The 20,907-nt window shown below is 44.2% G+C and overlaps 1 protein-coding gene across 12 annotated transcripts in view; it reads right to left on the bottom strand.

Annotated features, from left to right (window-relative positions):
• The window catches only part of disp (RND transporter family member dispatched), a 753,128-nt gene that overhangs the window by 208,541 nt on the left and 523,680 nt on the right, over nt 1–20,907 (bottom strand). Inside the window, exon 1 of one of the 12 annotated variants that reach the window (XM_070096030.1) lies at nt 17,000–17,019. The exons of the other annotated variants lie outside the window; for them this stretch is intronic. The gene's annotated coding sequence lies outside the window, so the exon portion shown is untranslated. Of the gene's footprint in view, nt 1–16,999; nt 17,020–20,907 lie in introns of those variants that run through there. 12 annotated transcript variants of the gene reach the window in all.

The raw sequence follows: 20,907 nt of genomic DNA, 5'->3' as shown, positions 1-20,907 counted from the left end.
CCTAATGGTTATTTACCTGGAGAGAGTTCCGGGGGTCAACGCCCCCGCGGCCCGGTCTGTGACCAGGCCTCCTGGTGGATCAGAGCCTGATCAACCAGGCTGTTGCTGCTGGCTGCACGCAAACCAACGTACGAGCCACAGCCCGGCTGATCAGGAACCGACTTTAGGTGCTTGTCCAGTGCCAGCTTGAAGACTGCCAGGGGTCTGTTGGTAATCCCCCTTATGTATGCTGGGAGGCAGTTGAACAGTCTCGGGCCCCTGACACTTATTGTATGGTCTCTTAACGTGCTAGTGACACCCCTGCTTTTCATTGGGGGGATGTTGCATCGTCTGCCAAGTCTTTTGCTTTCGTAGTGAGTGATTTTCGTGTGCAAGTTCGGTACTAGTCCCTCTAGGATTTTCCCGGTGTATATAATCATGTATCTCTCCCGCCTGCGTTCCAGGGAATACAGGTTTAGGAACCTCAAGCACTCCCAGTAATTGAGGTGTTTTATCTCCGTTATGCGCGCCCTGAAGGTTCTCTGTACATTTTCTAGGTCAGCAATTTCACCTGCCTTGAAAGGTGCTGTTAGTATGCAGCAATATTCCAGCCTAAATACAACAAGTGACCTGAAGAGTGTCATCATGGGCTTGGCCTCCCTAGTTTTGAAGGTTCTCATTATCCATCCTGTCATTTTTCTAGCAGATGCGATTGATACAATGTTATGGTCCTTGAAGGTGAGATCTTCCGACATGATCACTCCCAGGTCTTTGACGTTGGTGTTTCGCTGTATTTTGTGACCAATCATAACCATAATTTTTAAAATGGTAGACTGGTAAGCCAGAGGAAGGCCTCGGTCTGATGACCAAATGCTCCAGCTGCGGTTCATCGTATGATCAAGACTCGCGTCAGGAAACACTTGTCCTGTTAGGACAAGCGTTAAAAAAAAAAAAAACAGAAAAAATTCCAATTTTGACTAGTCAAAAAAAAGTCAGAAAAAAGCGATATAGCCAAAATGGACTGTTACAAGGAAACTATGGAAAAATAAAATGTATTAGGTTATATTTTATTATGTTTACTCAATTTACTTAACATTTATAAATAACTAATGCAGGCTGAAAAAATCCAAACACATGTAACATACATGTGGATGGTTTCAAGAGTTCTACCCTCGCATGCCAACCTAAGGCCAGGACTCATTTCTGGCTGTCGATTCAGCAAGACTGTTAGTGATAGCGCCCCGCTGGCCCACTGAGTCATCACACACTGTAGTGGCTGCCATCCACTACCCAGCCTGACCCTACACACTACTGTAGTGGCTGACATCCACCAACCAGCATGACCCTAAACACTACTGTAGTGGCTGACATCCACCAACCAGCCTGACCCTACACACTACTGTAGTGGCTGACATCCACCAACCAGCATGACCCTAAACACTACTGTAGTGGCTGACATCCACCAACCAGCCTGACCCTACACACTACTGTAGTGGCTGACATCCACCAACCAGCATGACCCTAAACACTACTGTAGTGGCTGATATCCTCATAGGTATGGTAACCTTAGACCTGCAAAAGGCCTTCGATACTGTCAACCACAATATATTATGTAAGAAACTTCAAGCTATCGGTATAGGTTCTGTAGACTGGTTTAAGTCCTACCTTAGCAACAGGAGACAAATAGTCAAAATCAACAAAACGGAATCAGAACCCCTGCCGATAACATGTGGAGTTCCCCAAGGTAGTATTCTGGGTCCCTTATTATTCTTATGTTATGTCAATGATATGCCTATCAGTGTCAAGTGCAAACTCCTACTGTATGCAGATGACAGTGCTCTGTTAGTGACAGGTAAAGACCCACAAGATATTGCTAATGTTTTAACACTGGAACTGGAGTCCTGCAGCAAATGGTTAGCAGACAACAAACTATCATTACACCTAGGGAAAACTGAAGCCATTCTCTTTGGAACGAAACATAAACTGAGAAGGGTAAATAATTTTAATGTTCAGTGTAATGGGGAGTCCATCACTTTGGTTTCATCAGTAAAATATCTGGGAATCCCCTTGCATGTCAGGAGAATTGATAGGGAACAGTGTAGTAAAGAAAGCGAATGCCAGACTGAAGTTCCTGTATAGACAAGCACAGTGTCTACCTACTGAGGCTCGCAGGACCCTATGTCTAGCCCTTATACAATGCCATATGGATTACGCTTGCTCTTCATGGTACTCTGCCTTGACAAAAAAAAAAAAAACTGAAAGATAGACTGCAAATCACCCAGAACAAAATCGTAAGATTCATCCTGGGGCTGGGACCAAGAGAACATGTAGGCCAGGATGAATTACAGCAGTTGGATATGCTGAATGTTGAAGACAGAGTAAAACAACTGAAGCTAAATCATGTTTATAAAATTGCTCACGAACAGTGTCCAGAATATCTTGCTGTCAATTTTGTCAAGATTGGGAACCAAAGCAATCATAGTACTAGGGGGAGAGAGCACAACTTTGTAGTACCCACAGTCAGTGGCCAGGCGTCAAACACCTTTTATTGTACAGCAATAAAGGAATGGAACAGACTACCCGCACATGTCAAAGCCAGTCATAGCATGAACCAGTTCAAGAAGACTGCCAAAAAGTGTCTGATGAATGAAGCTACAGAAAGGGAGGGGAATGATTTTCTATTTTTTAGCTAAAATACGTGTAAATTTTACCTTATCCCTAGTAATGACCCTCGTATTGTAGATAGTCTTAATGAACCTCGTGTAGTAGATAGTCTTTTTAGTATGATAATAAGATGTTATCTTCATTGTAGAATAATAAGAAAATATTATAACCTTTATATTATAATAATAAGGTAAAAGGACCCCAATGGAAATAAGTCACTCTGTCTGACTTTTTTGGGTTATCCTAGGTTCTCTACACATATGCTGCTATGTATGATAATTCTATGTAACTGTATTTGTGTATACCTGAATAAATTTACTTACTTACTTACTTACCAACCAGCCTGACCCTACACACTACTGTAGTGGCTGACATCCACCAACCAGCCTGACCCTACACACTACTGTAGTGGCTGACATCAACCAACCAGCCTGACCCTACACACTACTGTAGTGGCTGACATCCACCAACCAGCCTGACCCTACACACTACTGTAGTGGCTGACATCAACCAACCAGCCTGACCCTACACACTACTGTAGTGGCTGACATCCACCAACCAGCCTGACCCTACACACTACTGTAGTGGCTCACATCAAGCAACCAGCCTGACCCTACACAGTACTGTAGTGGCTGACATCCACCAACCAGCCTGACCCTACACACTACTGTAGTGGCTGACATCCACCAACCAGCCTGACCCTACACACTACTGTAGTGGCTGACATCAACCAACCAGCCTGACCCTACACACTACTGTAGTGGCTGACATCCACTCAGCCTGACCTACATATTACTATACTGGCTGACTTCCACCCAGCCTGACCCTAGACATCAGTCTTGGTGGTGTGGCTCCTCAGGTCTCTTGTCATGCACCTTATGAATAATAATAAAAAAAGATTTATAAGGGTTTTCAGAAGCATCACAATTGTTTAAGTTATATGATGTAATTGTGACCACTTTTCACGAGTTTTACTCTGGAAGTCCAGGCCTAAGGCACATTTTCTTGATGGTTGCCTGGTTACCCTGGTTAACCACTAACACTCCTCGCGCTGAATGACCCACACGGGTGTAACGCTTCACACGAATTAAAAAAAATAGGAGATTGTAAGGAAAAAGTTGTTTGACGCCCTAGAGAAGGTAGTTGAGGACCTAGAGAAGGTAGTTGAGGACCTAGAGAAGGTAGTTGAGGACCTAGAGAAGGTGGTTGAGGACCTAGAGAAGGTTCGTTGACGACCTAGAGAAGGTTGACTGACGACCCAGAGAAGGTGGTTGACGACCTAGAGAAGGTTAGTTAAGGACCTAGAGAAGGTTGGTTAAGGACCTAGAGAAGGTTGGCTGACGACCTAGGGAAGGTTGATTGACGACCTAGAGAAGGTAGGTTGATGGCCCAGAGAAGGTGGTTGAGGACCAAGAGAAGGTTGATTGACGACCTAGAGAAGGTAGGTTGATGGCCCAGAGAAGGTGGTTGAGGACCAAGAGAAGGTTGGTTGACGACCTAGAGAAGGCTGATTGGAGACCTAGAGAAAATTGGTTGAAAACCTAGAAAAGGTTGGTTGATGACCTAGAGAAGGTTGATTGACAACCCAGAGAAGGTGGTTGAGGACCAAGAGAAAGCTGATTGACGACCTAGAGAAGGTTAGCTGACGACCTAGAAAAGGTTGGCTGAGGACCTAGAGAAGGTTGGCTGAGGACCTAGAGAAGGAAAAAAAAATCCCCCCCCCAGTACCAACAATACCACCAGTCCGATAACATTCTTCTTTGCAAATATACAGGGTCTAAAGCCAGCAACAAACAACAAAATACCTTTCATCCGTGGACTGCTTGCAGAGGCAAAGGCAATGTTCGCGGCTTTCACTGAGACCCACATAAAGGATCACTTGGACAATGAAATATGGATCCCAGGTTACAACCTATACAGATGTGACAGAGTGAACAGGCAAAAGGGGGGGGTTGGCCTGTACATTGCAGAGTCACTTGTTTGCACAGAACTGCTTAATGCCTCAAATGACGTAGTGGAAGTTTTAGCAGTAAAGGTCGAGAACCAAAACCTAGTCATTGTGGTAGTCTACAAGCCTCCGGATGCAACATCCCAGCAATTCCAGGAACAGCTGTTAAAAATTGACCACTGTCTGGAAAATCTTCCAGCTCCTGCACCCAACATCTTGCTCCTGGGGGATTTCAACTTAAGGCACCTAAAATGGAGGAATATAGCAAATAATATTGTTGCAGTAATAACACCAGGAGGCAGCTCTGATGAAAACTCACACTCACACGAGCTTTTAAATCTCTGCACAAAATTCAATTTAAACCAGCAAATAATAGAGCCTACTAGACTGGAGAATACACTAGACCTCATATTCACTAACAATGATGATCTGATAAGAAATGTCACCATATCAAAAACAATATACTCAGATCACAACATAATTGAGGTTCAGACATGTATGCGAGGAGCCCCAGACCGACAAAATGAGACTAGTCACGAGGGAGCATTCACCAAATTCAACTTCAATAACAAAAACATAAAGTGGGACCAAGTAAACCAAGTCCTAACCGATATAAGCTGGGAAGATATACTAAGCAACACAGACCCAAACTTATGCCTAGAACAGATTAACTCGGTGGCACTCGATGTATGCACAAGGCTTATTCCTCTAAGAAAAAGGAGGAGTAGATGTAAAATAGAAAGAGACAGGCGCTCCCTTTACAGGCGACGGAAAAGAATAACAGAGCGGCTAAAAGAGGTCAATATATCTGAAATGCGCAGGGAGACACTGGTCAGAGAAATAGCAAGCATCGAACTTAAGCTAAAAGAATCCTTTAGGAGTCAGGAATCGCGGGAAGAACTAAAAGCTATAAATGAAATCGAAAGAAACCCAAAGTATTTCTTCTCCTATGCCAAATCAAAATCGAGAACAACGCCCAGTATTGGGCCCCTACTTAAACAAGATGGGTCCTACACAGATGACAGCAAGGAAATGAGTGAGCTACTCAAGTCCCAATATGACTCAGTTTTTAGCAAGCCGCTAACCAGACTGAGAGTCGAAGATCAAAATGAATTTTTTATGAGAGAGCCACAAAATTTGATTAACACAAGCCTATCCGATGTTATCCTGACGCCAAATGACTTCGAACAGGCGATAAATGACATGCCCATGCACTCTGCCCCAGGGCCAGACTCATGGAACTCTGTGTTCATCAAGAACTGCAAGAAGCCCCTATCACGAGCCTTTTCCATCCTATGGAGAGGGAGCATGGACACGGGGGTCGTCCCTCAGTTACTAAAAACAACAGACATAGCCCCACTCCACAAAGGGGGCAGTAAAGCAACAGCAAAGAACTACAGACCAATAGCACTAACATCCCATATCATAAAAATCTTTGAAAGGGTCCTAAGAAGCAAGATCACCACCCATCTAGAAACCCATCAGTTACACAACCCAGGGCAACATGGGTTTAGAACAGGTCGCTCCTGTCTGTCTCAGCTACTGGATCACTACGACAAGGTCCTAAATGCACTAGAAGACAAAAAGAATGCAGATGTAATATATACAGACTTTGCAAAAGCCTTCGACAAGTGTGACCATGGCGTAATAGCGCACAAAATGCGCGCTAAAGGAATAACAGGAAAAGTCGGTCGATGGATCTATAATTTCCTCACTAACAGAACACAGAGAGTAGTCGTCAACAGAGTAAAGTCCGAGGCAGCTACGGTGAAAAGCTCTGTTCCACAAGGCACAGTACTAGCTCCCATCTTGTTCCTCATCCTCATATCCGACATAGACAAGGATGTCAGCCACAGCACCGTGTCTTCCTTTGCAGATGACACCCGAATCTGCATGACAGTGTCTTCCATTGCAGACACTGCAAGGCTCCAGGCGGACATCAACCAAATCTTTCAGTGGGCTGCAGAAAACAATATGAAGTTCAACGATGAGAAATTTCAATTACTCAGATATGGTAAACATGAGGAAATTAAATCTTCATCAGAGTACAAAACAAATTCTGGCCACGAAATAGAGCGAAACACCAACGTCAAAGACCTGGGAGTGATTATGTCGGAGGATCTCACCTTCAAGGACCATAACATTGTATCAATCGCATCTGCTAGAAAAATGACAGGATGGATAATGAGAACCTTCAAAACTAGGGAGGCCAAGCCCATGATGACACTCTTCAGGTCACTTGTTCTATCTAGGCTGGAATATTGCTGCACTCTAACAGCACCTTTCAAGGCAGGTGAAATTGCCGACCTAGAAAATGTACAGAGAAATTTCACGGCGTGCATAACGGAGATAAAACACCTCAATTACTGGGAGCGCTTGGGGTTTCTAAACCTGTATTCCCTGGAACGCAGGAGGGAGAGATACATGATTATATACACCTGGAAAATCCTAGAGGGACTAGTACCGAACTTGCACACGAAAATCACTCACTACGAAAGCAAAAGACTTGGCAGACGATGCACCATCCCCCCAATGAAAAGCAGGGGTGTCACTAGCACGTTAAGAGACCATACAATAAGTGTCAGGGGCCCGAGACTGTTCAACTGCCTCCCAGCACACATAAGGGGGATTACCAACAGACCCCTGGCAGTCTTCAAGCTGGCACTGGACAAGCACCTAAAGTCAGTTCCTGATCAGCCGGGCTGTGGCTCATACGTTGGTTTGCGTGCAGCCAGCAGCAACAGCCTGGTTGATCAGGCGCTGATCCACCAGGAGGCCTGGTCACAGACCGGGCCGCGGGGGCGTTGACCCCCGAAACTCTCTCCAGGTAAACTCCAGGTCGGTTGACGACCTAGAGAAGCTTGGTTGGCGACCTAGAGAAGGTTGGCTGACGACCTAGAGAAGGTTGGCTGACGACCTAGAGAAGGTTGGTTGACGACCTACAGAAGGTTAGTTGACGACCTAGAGAAGGTTGGTTGACGACCTAGAGAAGGTTGGTTGACGACCTAGAGAAGGCTGGTTGACGACCTAGAGAAGATTGGGTGACGACATAGAGAAGATTGGGTGACGACATAGAGAAGGTTGGTTGACGACCTAGATAAGGTTGGCTGACGACCGACAGACGGTTGGTTGACGACCTAGAGAAGGTTGGTTGGCGACCTAGATAAGGTTGGTTGACGACCTAAAGACGGTTGACGACCTAGAGAAGGTTAGTTGACGATCTAGAGATGGTTGGTTAACGACCTAGAGAGGTTGGTTGACGACCTAGAGAAGGTTTGTTGACGACCTAGAGAAGGTTGGTTGACGACCTAGAGTAAGAATGATTTATCAAAGAAAATCAATACAAATTTATTGAAGGTGAGTCATACCGAGTACATATTTCAGAGATGTCTACGACTTACCCAGTGTTGGTGCACTGCATCTTTCTAGAGTGCACGAAAGAGTTTAATACAATACCCCACCAGATATTAATCCCCAAAACTGGATAAGCACGCAGGAGTAAAGGGAAAAAGTGTTCATATGGATGAGGAAGTAGGTTACAGGCAAGATATACACAGTAAGTTAGGGAGGCGGGGGTCAGAGTCGGCGAGGGTACTCTAGCCACTACTATTTCTGACATACATAAAAACCATCTAACTGACGAAACTGAATCTTGTGTGTCTATGCTCACCGATGAGGAAGTAAAATTAGAGGAAGACAGAAATGCACCCCAGGGTGACCTAAATAGACTGAGAAATTGGCTATACAAATGACTCTGGAAATTCAATCTAAGTAATAAAGATCGGAAAAAGAGTGTACGCTGAGGTCAGTGGTCACCTGCGGTCATACCTGCCTAAGCTCTTGGGAGTTAGCGTGGGCTGTTACCAAGCACCATGGCTTGTTGTAGTGTTTTAGAATCTCAGGTTCAAGTGTTGAAGAAGGAGATTCCACTTCTTCAGGAGGCAAATAGGAGGCTGAAGCTTCGCATAGATGAGTTTGGGAGCGAGTGTGAGAAGGATTTAGCTGGTAAGGAGGAAATGGTCACCAGCAGTGATGGTGGCAGCCGCTCTAAGTGGCAAGTGGTTCACAGTTCAGGAAGAAGGAAGATGAGGAGAGTTCATAGAGAAGATGTGAAGGTAGGAAATCGATTCTCTGTTCTCCAAGACGAGTGTACTTCAGCGGTTAGTGAGGTTGAAGGTACCACTGATTCCCCTGCTAATCAAGGTAAGAATATTTTAATAGTAGGCGATTCTCAGGTAAGATATATGGACTGTGCATTTTGTAACAGAGACAGAAAGGTCAGACAGAGAGTGTGCCTTCCAGTAGCTGGTGTTGTTGACATAGTCAGCAGGTTGGATAATATTATGGTAATGGGAACAATCCCATTATCTTAGTGCTGGGGGTAATGACATTGGGAAGAGCAGGAGAGAGGAGCTGCTGGATAAGTACAGGTCAGACATAGAAGTAGTTAGGTCTAAGGGAGGGATCCCAGTCATATGTAGCATCTTGCCTAGAAAGGGAGTGGGCAATGAATGGTTGTCTAGGGCAATTGGTATAAATTGCTCGCTAGACAGGTACTGCAAGGAACTTGCAATCCCATTCATTGATAACTGGGACCTATTCTTTGGCAACCGTGATATGTATGCAAGGGATGGGGTTAATCTCTCTGGGGATGGAGTGATTGCATTAGCCAATTCGATTGAGAGGGTAATTGATGACTTGTCTAGGAATTTAAACTGATAGATTATAGAGGTATGGGTGTTTGTGGGAAACAATCAGGCTGCAGCATTAGGGTTAAAAACAGCAGTTATTACCGGGATACCTCAGGGATATGTTTAAAAGACAATATTCAAAATAAATTTGCTAGTAATGGCAAATCAATTGATCAACAAACAAAGAGAGATAGTAGAGGGCAACGAGTGACTAGCTCCCCTAAGATTTACTATACAAATCTAAGAAATAAGATAGATGAGCTAAGATTACTTGCAAGTGTAGGTAATATAGATATTATTGGTATAACAGAGACCTGGTTCAATCTGAAAGATAGAGAAATGCCTTCTGAATGCAACATACAGGGTTATAAACTATTCCACACTGATAGGGTCAACAGGAAGGGTGGTGGGGTGGCGATGTATGTCAGAGAAAATTTAAATTGTCTTAGACATGATATAAGATTAGAAACACCGAACACAGAATCTGTTTGGCTACAGTTTCTCGAGGGATGTGACAAATTAATTTTGGGTGTGATTTATAGGCCCCCAAACCTTGGTAGGGAGTGCAGTAGGCTGTTACGGGACGAAATTCATAAGGCATCTAGATATGAAAATGTTGTGATAATGGGAGATTTTAACTTTAGACAAATTGATTGGAACAATATGACAGGAAATCTTGAGTCTAGTGACTTTCTTGATACGGTTCAGGATTGCTTTTTAGAGCAGGTTGTGACAGAACCAACTAAAGGAAACAGTCTGCTTGACTTGGTTCTTGCCAACAAAGATTCACTAATTAATAATCTTGAGGTTAATGATGAGCTTGGGGAAAGTGATCACAAATCACTTAGTTTCAATATATCATGGAATTACCCAGATAACTGCAATCAAATCTCTGTCCCAGATTTTCGCTTGGCCGACTTCATGGGACTGAAAAAAATACCTGGGTGGGCTAAACTGGGATGTCCTGACTATGAGTCAGGTAGGTGAGCTTGGTTGCCAATATGACGTTTTTCAGAGCATAGTTCTAGCTGCCCAGACAACTTTCGTTCCGAGTAGGGGAATTAGATCTAACAAAAATGACCCCAAATGGATGAACAATAGATTAAAACATCTCATTGGTGAAAAGAGAGGCATATATAGGTGTATCAAAAGAGGGGATGGGCAGTTAAGAAATCAATATATTCAATTAAAGAGAGAAATAAAGAAAGGAATAAGAAAAGCAAAAAGGGATTATGAGGCTAAGGTCGCAAGGGATTCAAAGACTAACCCAAAAAGGTTCTTTCAGGTATACAGAAGTAAGATTAGGGACAAGATTGGCCCACTTAAGAGTAACTCTGGTCAGATCACTGACAGTGATAAGGATATGTGTGAAATTCTCAATACCTACTTCCTCTTAGTTTTCACCCAGGAAAATACTAGCGATAGAGAAACTAAAACCTAACAAATCTCCAAGTCCTGATGAACTGTTTGCAAGGGTGTTAAAGGAATGTAAAGAGGAACTTAGCATACCTTTGGCTAATCTTTTTAACATATCACTACAAACTGGCATAGTGCCTGATAAGTGGAAAATGGCAAATGTAATACCTATTTACAAGGCAGGTGACAGGTCCTTGGCTTCGAACTATAGACCAATAAGCCTTATCTCCATAGTGGGAAAATTTATGTAATCAGTAATTGCCGAAGCAATTCGTAGCCATCTTGACAGGCACAGATTGATTACTGAATCTCAACATGGTTTTACAAAGGGGCATTCCTGTCTTACGAATTTACTAACTTTTTTCACTAAGGTGTTTGAGGAGGTAGATCATGGTAATGAATATGATACTGTGTATATGGACTTCAGTAAGGCCTTCGATAGAGTTCCATACCAGAGGCTATTGAGGAAACTTAAGGCACACGGAATAGAAGGGGAAATTTTTTCCTGGGTAGAAGCATGGCTGACAAATAGGCAGCAGAGAGTTTGCATAAATGGGGAGAAATCAGAATGGGGGCACGTCACAAGCTGTTTTCCTCAGGGGCCAGTGTTGGGCCTGTTGTTGTTCACAATTTACATAAACGACATAGATGAGGGAATAAATAGCGACATAAGCAAATCTGCTGATGACACCAAAATAGGCTGTCCAATTCATTCTAATGAGGACATTAGAGCACTCCAGGATGATTTGAATAGACTGATGCAATGGTCGGAGAAGTGGCAGATGCAGTTTAATATTGACAAATGCAAAGTTCTAAATGTTGGGCAGGTAAATAACCATGTGACATATAAACTAAATAATGTAGATCTTAATACTACTGATTGCGAAAAGGATTTAGGAGTTCTGGTTAGCAGTAATCTAAAACCAAGACAACAGTGCATTAGTGTTTGCAATAAAGCTAACATAATTCTTGGCTTCATATCTAGAAGTATAAATAAGAGAAGTCTTCAGGTTGTTCTTCAACTCTATATATCCTTGGTTAGGCCTCATTTAGACTATTCTGCTCAGTTCTGGTCACCATATTACAGAATGGATATAAATGCATTGGAAAACATACAAAGGAGGATGACAAAGATGATCCCGTGTATCAGAAATCTTCCCTATGAGGATAGACTGAGGGCCCTGAATCTGCACTCTCTCGAAAGGCGTAGAATTAGGGATGATATGATCGAGGTGTATAAATGGAAAACAGGAATTAATAAAGGGGATGTAAACAGCATGCTGAAAATTTCCAGCCATGACAGGACTCGCAGCAATGGTTTCAAGTTGGAAAAATTCAGATTCAGGAAGGATATAGGAAAGCACTGGTTTGGTAATAGAGTTGTGGATGAGTGGAACAAACTCCCGAGTACAGTTATTCAGGCTAAAACGTTATGTAATTTTAAAAATAGGTTAGATAAATACATGAGTGGGTGTGGGTGGGTGTGAGTTGGACCTAACTAGCTTGTGCTGCTGAGTCTGGTGCCTTGCTCCTTCCCTGAGTGGAAGTGACCAGACTGGGTGGGTCATTTGGGCTAATCCGGGGGGGTGGGTCATTGGGCTCATCCGGGGAGGGGGGGGGGTCATTGGGCTAATCCGGGGGGGAGGACATGAACCTGCTCTGCATGGGTCAGTAGGCCTGTTGCAGTGTTCCTTCTTTCTTATGTTATGTTCTTTCTTGTAACCAATGGCGACAAATATGTCACCAGAGGAGCAAATAAACCGGATAACATCAGCAGCAGATGTAAGACTGTCAAATCCAATAAAAGCATTCAGAAATCTAAACAAAGAATTAATTAGGTACAGAGCCGCATCATACCTGGTCATACTGCGTCATACCTGGCCACCAATGCAACATTTCCATATCTAGATGCCTTATGAATTTCGTCCCATGACAGCTTACTGCACTCCCTATAAATCACACCCAAAATTAATTTGTCACATCCCTCGAGAAACTGTAACTAAACAGATCCTGTGTTCGATGTTTCTAATCTTATATCATATCTAAGACAACAATTTAAATTTTCTCTGACATACATCGCCACACCACCGCCCTTCCTGCTGACCCTATCAGTGTGGAATAGTTTATAACCCTGGATGTTGCATTCGGAAGGCATTTCTCTATCTTCAGGTTGAACCAGGTCTCTGTTATACCAATAATATCTATATTACCTACACTTGCAAGTAATCTTAGCTCATCTATCTTATTTCTTAGACTCCTACTATTTGTATAATAAACCTTAAGGGAGCAAGTCACTCGTTGCCCTTTACTATCTCTCTTTGTTGATCAATTGATTTGCCATTACTAGCAACTTTATTTTGAATATTGTCTTTTAAACATATCCCTGAGGTATCCCGGTAATAACTGCTGTTTTTAACCCTAATGCTGCAGCCTGATTGTTTCCCACAAACACCCATACCTCTATAATCTATCAGTTTAAATTCCTAGACAAGTCATCAATTACCCTCTCAATCGAATTGGCTAATGCAATCACTCCATCCCCAGAGAGATGAACCCCATCCCTTGCATACATATCACGTTTGCCAAAGAATAGGTCCCAGTTATCAATGAATGGGATTGCAAGTTCCTTGCAGTACCTGTCTAGCCAGCAATTTATACCAATTACCCTAGACAACCATTCATTGCCCACTCCCTTTCTAGGCAAGATGCTACATATGACTGGGATCCCTCCCTTAGATCTAACTACTTCTATGTCTGACCTGTACTTATCCAGCAGCTCCTCTCTACTGCCCTTCCCAATGTCATTACCCCAGCACTAAGGCAGATAATGGGATTGTTCCCATTACCATAATATTATCCAACCTGCTGACTCTGTCACCAACACCAGCTACTGGAAGGCACACTCTCTGTCTGACCTTTCTGTCTCTGTTACAAAATGCACAGTCCATATATCTTACCTGAGAATCGCCTACTATTAAAATATTCTTATCTTGATTAGCAGGGGAATCAGTGGTATCTTCAACCTCACTAACTGCTGAAGTACACTCGTCTTGGAGAACAGAGAATCGATTTCCTACCTTCACATCTTCTCTATGAACTCTCCTCATCTTCCTTCTTCCTGAACTGTGAACCACTTGCCACTTAAAGCAGCTGCCACCATCACTGCTGGTGACCATTTCCTCCTTACCAGCTAAATCCTTCTCACACTCACTCCCAAACTCATCTATGCGAAGCTTCAGCCTCCTATTTGCCTCCTGAAGAAGTGGAATCTCCTTCTTCAACACTTGAACCTGAGATTCTAAAACACTACAACAAGCCATGGTGCTTGGTAACAGCCCACGCTAACTCCCAAGAGCTTAGGCAGGTATGACCGCAGGTGACCACTGACCTCAGCGTACACTTTTTTTCCGGTCTTTATTACCTAGATTGAATTTCCAGAGTCATTTGTATAGCCAATTTCTCAGTCTATTTAGGTCGCCCTGGGGTTCATTTCTGTCTTCCTCTAATTTTACTTCCTCATCGGTGAGCATAGACACACAAGATTCAGTTTCGTCAGTTAGATGGTTTTTATGTATGTCAGAAATAGTAGTGGCTAGAGTACCCTCGCCGACTCTGACCCCCGCCTCCCTAACTTACTGTGTATATCTTGCCTGTAACCTACTTCCTCATCCATATGAACACTTTTTCCCTTTACTCCTGCGTGCTTATCCAGTTTTGGGGATTAATATCTGGTGGGGTATTGTATTAAACTATTTCGTGCACTCTAGAAAGATGCAGTGCACCAACACTGGGTAAGTCGTAGACATCTCTGAAATATGTACTCGGTATGACTCACCTTCCATAAATTTGTATTGATTTTCTTTGATAAATCATTCTTACTCTAGGTCGTCAACCAACCTTCTCTAGGTCGTCAACCAACCTTCTCTAGGTCGTTAACCAACCTTCTTTAGGTCGTCAACCAACCTTCTCTAGGTCGTCAACCAACCTTCTCTAGGTCGTCAACCAACCTTCTCTAGGTCGTCAACCAACCTTCTCTAGGTCGTCAACCAACCTTCTCTAGGTCGTCAACCAACCTTCTCTAGGTCGTCAACCTTCTCTAGGTCGTCAACCAAACTTCTCTAGGTCGTCAACCAACCTTCTCTAGGTCAACCAACCTCTCTAGGTCGTCAACCAACCATCTCTAGATCATCAACCTTCTCTAGGTCGTCAACCAACCTCTCTAGGTCGTCAACCATCTCTAGATCGTCAACCAACCTTCTCTAGGTCGTCAACCAACCTTTTCTAGGTCGTCAACCAACCTCTCTAGGTCGTCAACCAACCATCTCTAGATCATCAACCAACCTTCTCTAGGTCGTCAACCAACCTTCTCTAGGTCGTCAACCAACCTTCTCTAGGTCAACCAACCTTCTCTAGGTCAACCAACCTTATCTAGGTTGTCAACCAACCTTCTCTAGGTCGTCAACCAGGCTGGTTAGTGGATGTCAATCACTACAGTAGTGTTTAGGGTCATGCTGGTTGGTGGATGTCAGCCACTACAGTAATGTGTAGGGTCATGCTGGTTGGTGGATGTCAGCCACTACAGTAGTGTTTAGGGTCATGCTGGTTGGTGGATGTCAGCCACTACAGTAATGTGTAGGGTCATGCTGGTTGGTGGATGTCAGCCACTACAGTAGTGTTTAGGGTCATGCTGGTTGGTGGATGTCAGCCACTACAGTAATGTGTAGGGTCATGCTGGTTGGTGGATGTCAGCCACTACAGTAGTGTTTAGGGTCATGCTGGTTGGTGGATGTCAGCCACTACAGTAATGTGTAGGGTCATGCTGGTTGGTGGATGTCAGCCACTACAGTAGTGTTTAGGGTCATGCTGGTTGGTGGATGTCAGCCACTACAGTAATGTGTAGGGTCATGCTGGTTGGTGGATGTCAGCCACTACAGTAGTGTTTAGGGTCATGCTGGTTGGTGGATGTCAGCCACTACAGTAATGTGTAGGGTCATGCTGGTTGGTGGATGTCAGCCACTACAGTAGTGTTTAGGGTCATGCTGGTTGGTGGATGTCAGCCACTACAGTAGTGTTTAGGGTCATGCTGGTTGGTGGATGTCAGCCACTACAGTAGTGTGTAGGGTCAGGCTGGGTAGTGGATGGCAGCCACTACAGTGTGTGATGACTCAGTGGGCCAGCGGGGCGCTATTACTAACAGTCTTGCTGAATCGACAGCCAGAAATGAGTCCTGGCCTTAGGTTGGCATGCGAGGGTAGAACTCTTGAAACCATCCACATGTATGTTACATGTGTTTGGATTTTTTCAGCCTGCATTAGTTATTTATAAATGTTAAGTAAATTGAGTAAACATAATAAAATATAACCTAATACATTTTATTTTTCCATAGTTTCCTTGTAACAGTCCATTTTGGCTATATCAATTTTTTCTGACTTTTTTTGACTAGTCAAAATTGGGATTTTTTCTTTTTTTTTTTTTAACGCTAGCTATAATTATGATTTATTTTTCGTATCAGGTTAGGTTACCCCAGGAAAATCCTACTGGTGAACCACCTCCAGCCCACTCAATGACGCCACTGCCAATTACCCACAGGAAACAGAGCTGGGAGACAGCTCTCTCGACCAGTGCTTAGTCACAAGCACTGCCCAATCTCTCGACCAATCTTTAGTCACAAGCACTGCCCAATCTCTCGATCAGTGCTTAGTCACAAGCACAGCCCAATCTCTCGACCAGTGCTTGGTCACAAGCACAGCCCAATCTCTCGACCAGTCTTTAGTCACAAGCACAGCCCAATCTCTCGAGCCACATAAACTTGTTAAAACATAACCAACAGAAACGTAATGTGTACAACCACTCAGTGACATACACTAGTACAACCACTCAGTGACATACACTAGTACAACCACTCAGTGACATACACTAGTATAACCACTCAGTGACATACACTAGTACAAACACTCAGTGGCATACACTAGTATAACCACTCAGGGACATAACACTAGTATAACCACTCAATGAGATACACTAGTACAACCACTCAGTGACATACACTAGTACAACCACTCAGTGACATACAACCCCGCAGTAAAACAAGCATCAGACGCATACTGTACGTCTCTGGATAATAACAATAATGGCTATTGGCATATTAACTAGTCTCAAACACTGGTGATCGTACAAAGATGATCGCAGAACAAGTTCATCAAAGGTTACTCAATAACTACATTCACATGAAGGACCACATTTGTGAGCACAACTGAAGAACGAATTTCATTAACCAGAAAAATTCTACCATGTTACTTACCTCGACAAGATGACCCTCACCAAACTGAAAAATGGTACAATAATCTAATGAAGTACCGGAACTGTAAGCTTAGAACTCTGCAGTATAATCATAAAAAAGCACCATTACCCAAGGACGGCGCCAGAATTTTTATACTGGGGGGATGGAGGGTTGTGCTAAGGGATACCTACTGGTTGCAAGGGGGGGGACTAAAAGATTCGTTATGAAGCAGCGTTATTATTACTATTTTTTATTGTGGGCTGGAACCCCTAAGCTCCCCTTGGCACAAGTCTGCATTACCGAATTATATCCATGTCTCAGTTGCATCCTGAAAACGAAATCCCACATCATCCAATACATTATACAGGAAGAACATATGATTTGAATACTACTTAAACACATCTACGTACATACTTTACATGGGAAGTCCACAGTTGCACTGTCCATCCCCACTGTGATGACTCCCAAACTGAACCCCTTGGATAACTACAAGTGGATCCAGTATACTATATAATCAGGCAATACCACACTCTCAACACCTGGCATTCATGTGTCCTTCTTGACATCAACTTTACAATCAACTTAACAACAGTACAAGGGACCCGCCTCAAGTGCGTCCTACTCCTGTGTGCCTGACACATGTCTTGTCACCCAGCTTTCCCTGCTCCTACATACTATTACAAACCTTCACCGGCCGTTCGGGATCGGTTCCCCAGCCTTTTTCCCTTCATTTCAGCCGGCTACAGCAAACCCTCAATTCTTTCGTTTGGAGAACATGAAATTCTCTCATCAGAGGGTGTTCAGCAGGGTGACCCACTCGCTCCAGTTCTCTTCTGTTTGGCAGTAAGAGAACTAACTTCCAGCCTGCGCAGCGAGCTCAACATCTGGTACCTGGATGATGGCACTTTGGCAGGTACTGAAGAGTCCCTATTAGAGGACCTACAACTGGTGAAAACACACGGAGAAGACTTGGGACTCATCCTCAATCCCTCCAAGTGTGAAATCGTCACAGCGAACCAGGAAATAATCAATGCCGTGCGAAGAATCCTCCCGGAAGTCTCTAATACCACTCCGTCCAACAGTACCCTCTTGGGAGCACCACTGGGTCACCAGGCTATCGACACTGTCCCCAAGGAAAAATTGAATGACCTGATGAGAATGGAGGAGAGAATAAGCGATCTTGATGCCCATAATGCTCTGTATCTCCTCACAAGGTGACTTATTATGCCAAGACTCACTTCCTGAGGTGAGCACTCTCTTTTGACAACCCAACACTCGACGAATATGACACACACCTAAGATCAACCTTTAAGAAGGCCCTGAACCTGTCACTAAAGGATCAGCAATGGGATCAGGCAACCCTCCAAGTGCAACTGGGAGGTAAGGGGTGCACAAAGCAACGCATGTAGCATTACCTGCTTTTGTCTTCGTGTTTGGCTTCCAGTGCATTAGTCAAGAAGATTGTCCCCGAACGCTTGAGAGACGTGGTAGGAGCTCAAGACCCCAGGTTTACTGAAGCAGCGATTCGGTGGGACACCCTCGCAGACTCCTCCAGTAGACCAGCTCCTCCCAAACAGCACAAACAGTCCCACTGGGACAAACCGATCATGGAAAAATCGCCAACACAATGCTCACCAATGCTTCAGGAAAGGACAAAGCTCATCTCCTAGCGGTGAAGGCACCACACTCAAGAGATTTCCTTCTAGCTGTTCCTAATTCTTCCCTGGGCACTCGAATCGACCCATAGGCCATTCGGATTGGTGTTGCTGTTTGCCTAGCCGCCCACATCATCACCAAACATAGGTGTATTTGCAGCAGGGCGACAGCTGATCAGTTCGGACTTCACGATCTCGTGTGTCACACAACAGAAGGGAAGTATGCCAAACATGAGGAGGTTAATGACATCATAAAGAGAAGCCTCACCACAGCCTGTTGCCCAGCTCAACGGGAACCCCAAGTGCAGAAGTCTGACGGAAGTCAAAAGCATCCTGATGGAGCCACTATGCTACCCTGGAAGGATGGAAAGCAGATTGCCTGGGACTACACCTGTGCTGCCACATTGGCAGACACCTACTTGCCATACTCTGCAGCTGAAGGGGGTGGAGCTGCCAGTCACAGGGAGACCCAGAAGATCTGCAAATATGAAGACCTTCCTCCTTGCTATAACTTCATCCTAATAGGGTCAGAGACCCTTGGAGCATGGGGCAAGTGTGCTCTAAAGTTCCTCAAAGAGCTGGGTGAAAAGCTCATCATGGAAACCAAGGACCACAGGGCGACCAGCTTCCTCTTTCAGAGACTCAGTGTCGCGATCCAGAGAGGAAATGCCTGCAGCATTCTGGACACGCGACCCACCGCCAGGGAGCTGGACGAAGTATTCGAGATGTAGCTCTGAGTTGTTAACTAGGTTGTTTTACTTTCTATTGCATTTTTGTGAATGTTTTGTCAATGTATTTTCTCTTTAAATAAAATATATATTAAATATAGGGGGTGGTAGGAGAAAATTCTCAAACAGCTTCAAGGAGAATCTTGAGTTTTCCCTGGAGCAAGTTTATTTTTTTCTCTGAGGATGAGGGTCCCCAGGACAGTTCTAGAGGTGGTACCTCCGTATATTATATACCTCATTCACCTTCCCCATCAACACAAAAAAGGGAGAGGCAGAACCCCCACTCACTCTACTGACAGTGAAAAAGTCAGAGTCCAGGTGAGCAAGAAAATTGAAGAGGGCAACACAGTGGGGGCAATCAGAATTATTACCAGTGAAGATACAGTTGCTCCCAGGGATGCTGACACGGCTGAAGCACTTAGAGGAAAGCACCCTGCCAGGGAAATCAGTGGCACCAACAGTTCCAACACTGTCCCCACTATGGAACCATTGATTGTGGAAGACTCAGACATTTACAAAGCAATAATGTCATTCCCATCTGGCTCTGCTGGGGGTTACACTGGAATAAGGCCACAGCATTTAAAGGAAATGGTTAATCCAGTTATTGGGGAAATTGCAGAGACACTGCTTTCAGAGATCACAAGGTTCGTCAACAATTCCTTGGCTGGTCTGATTCCTGATGAAATTAGACCTTTCTTTTTTGGTGCAACACTTTGTGCACTTAAAAAGAAGGATGGAGGAATTCGGCCAATTGCAGTAGGCAACACGTTACGCCGCCTCGTATCCAAAGCTGCTGTCCGAAGTATTCGTGCACAGGCAGCCATGATGCTTCAACCAAACCAGCTTGGCTTTGGGGTCTCTCAAGGAAGTGAAGCAGCGGTTCATGCAACAAGGGCATATATCAACAACCTGCCTGAGGACAATGCAGTGGTAAAATTAGATTTCAAGAATGCGTTCGATCTCCTGAAAAGAGACGTGGTATTAGCAGCAGTACAAGAACATTTCCCTGGTCTCTTCCCTTTTGTTTCAGCTGGGTATAGCAAGGAATCAATGCTTCTCTTTGGAGAGCATGAAATCACATCATCGGAGGGTGTCCAACAAGGAGATCCTCTTGCACCATTTCTCTTCTGTATTGCAGTTAGGGAAATCACAGTCAGACTGACCAGCGAGCTAAACATCTGGTTCCTAGATGATGGCACACTAGCAGGTACAAAGGAGTCCCTCCTACATGACCTTACACAGGTAATGACACGAGGACAGGAAATGGGTCTCATCCTGAATCCATCCAAATGTGAAATCATCTCAGTCAGTCAACAAGTGATAAATGCAGTGAGATCAAAACTACCAGGAGCAGCAGTCATTGCCCCCACAAATAGTGTCTTGCTAGGAGCACCTCTGGGAAGCAATGCCATTGACACAATTCTCAGGAAGAAATTGGAAGAGTTAAGGAGAATGGAACAACGAATAGGCAATCTGGACACCCACGATGCCTTGTACCTTCTCACAAAGTGCTTGAGTCTGCCCAGGTTGACATATTTCCTAAGAT

This window comes from Cherax quadricarinatus, chromosome 52 (assembly GCF_038502225.1).
Source record: "Cherax quadricarinatus isolate ZL_2023a chromosome 52, ASM3850222v1, whole genome shotgun sequence".
NCBI classification, from domain to species: Eukaryota; Metazoa; Arthropoda; class Malacostraca; order Decapoda; family Parastacidae; genus Cherax; species Cherax quadricarinatus.
The sequence above is the reverse complement of the archived record's forward strand: the minus strand, read 5'-3'. Positions and strand labels throughout refer to the sequence as shown.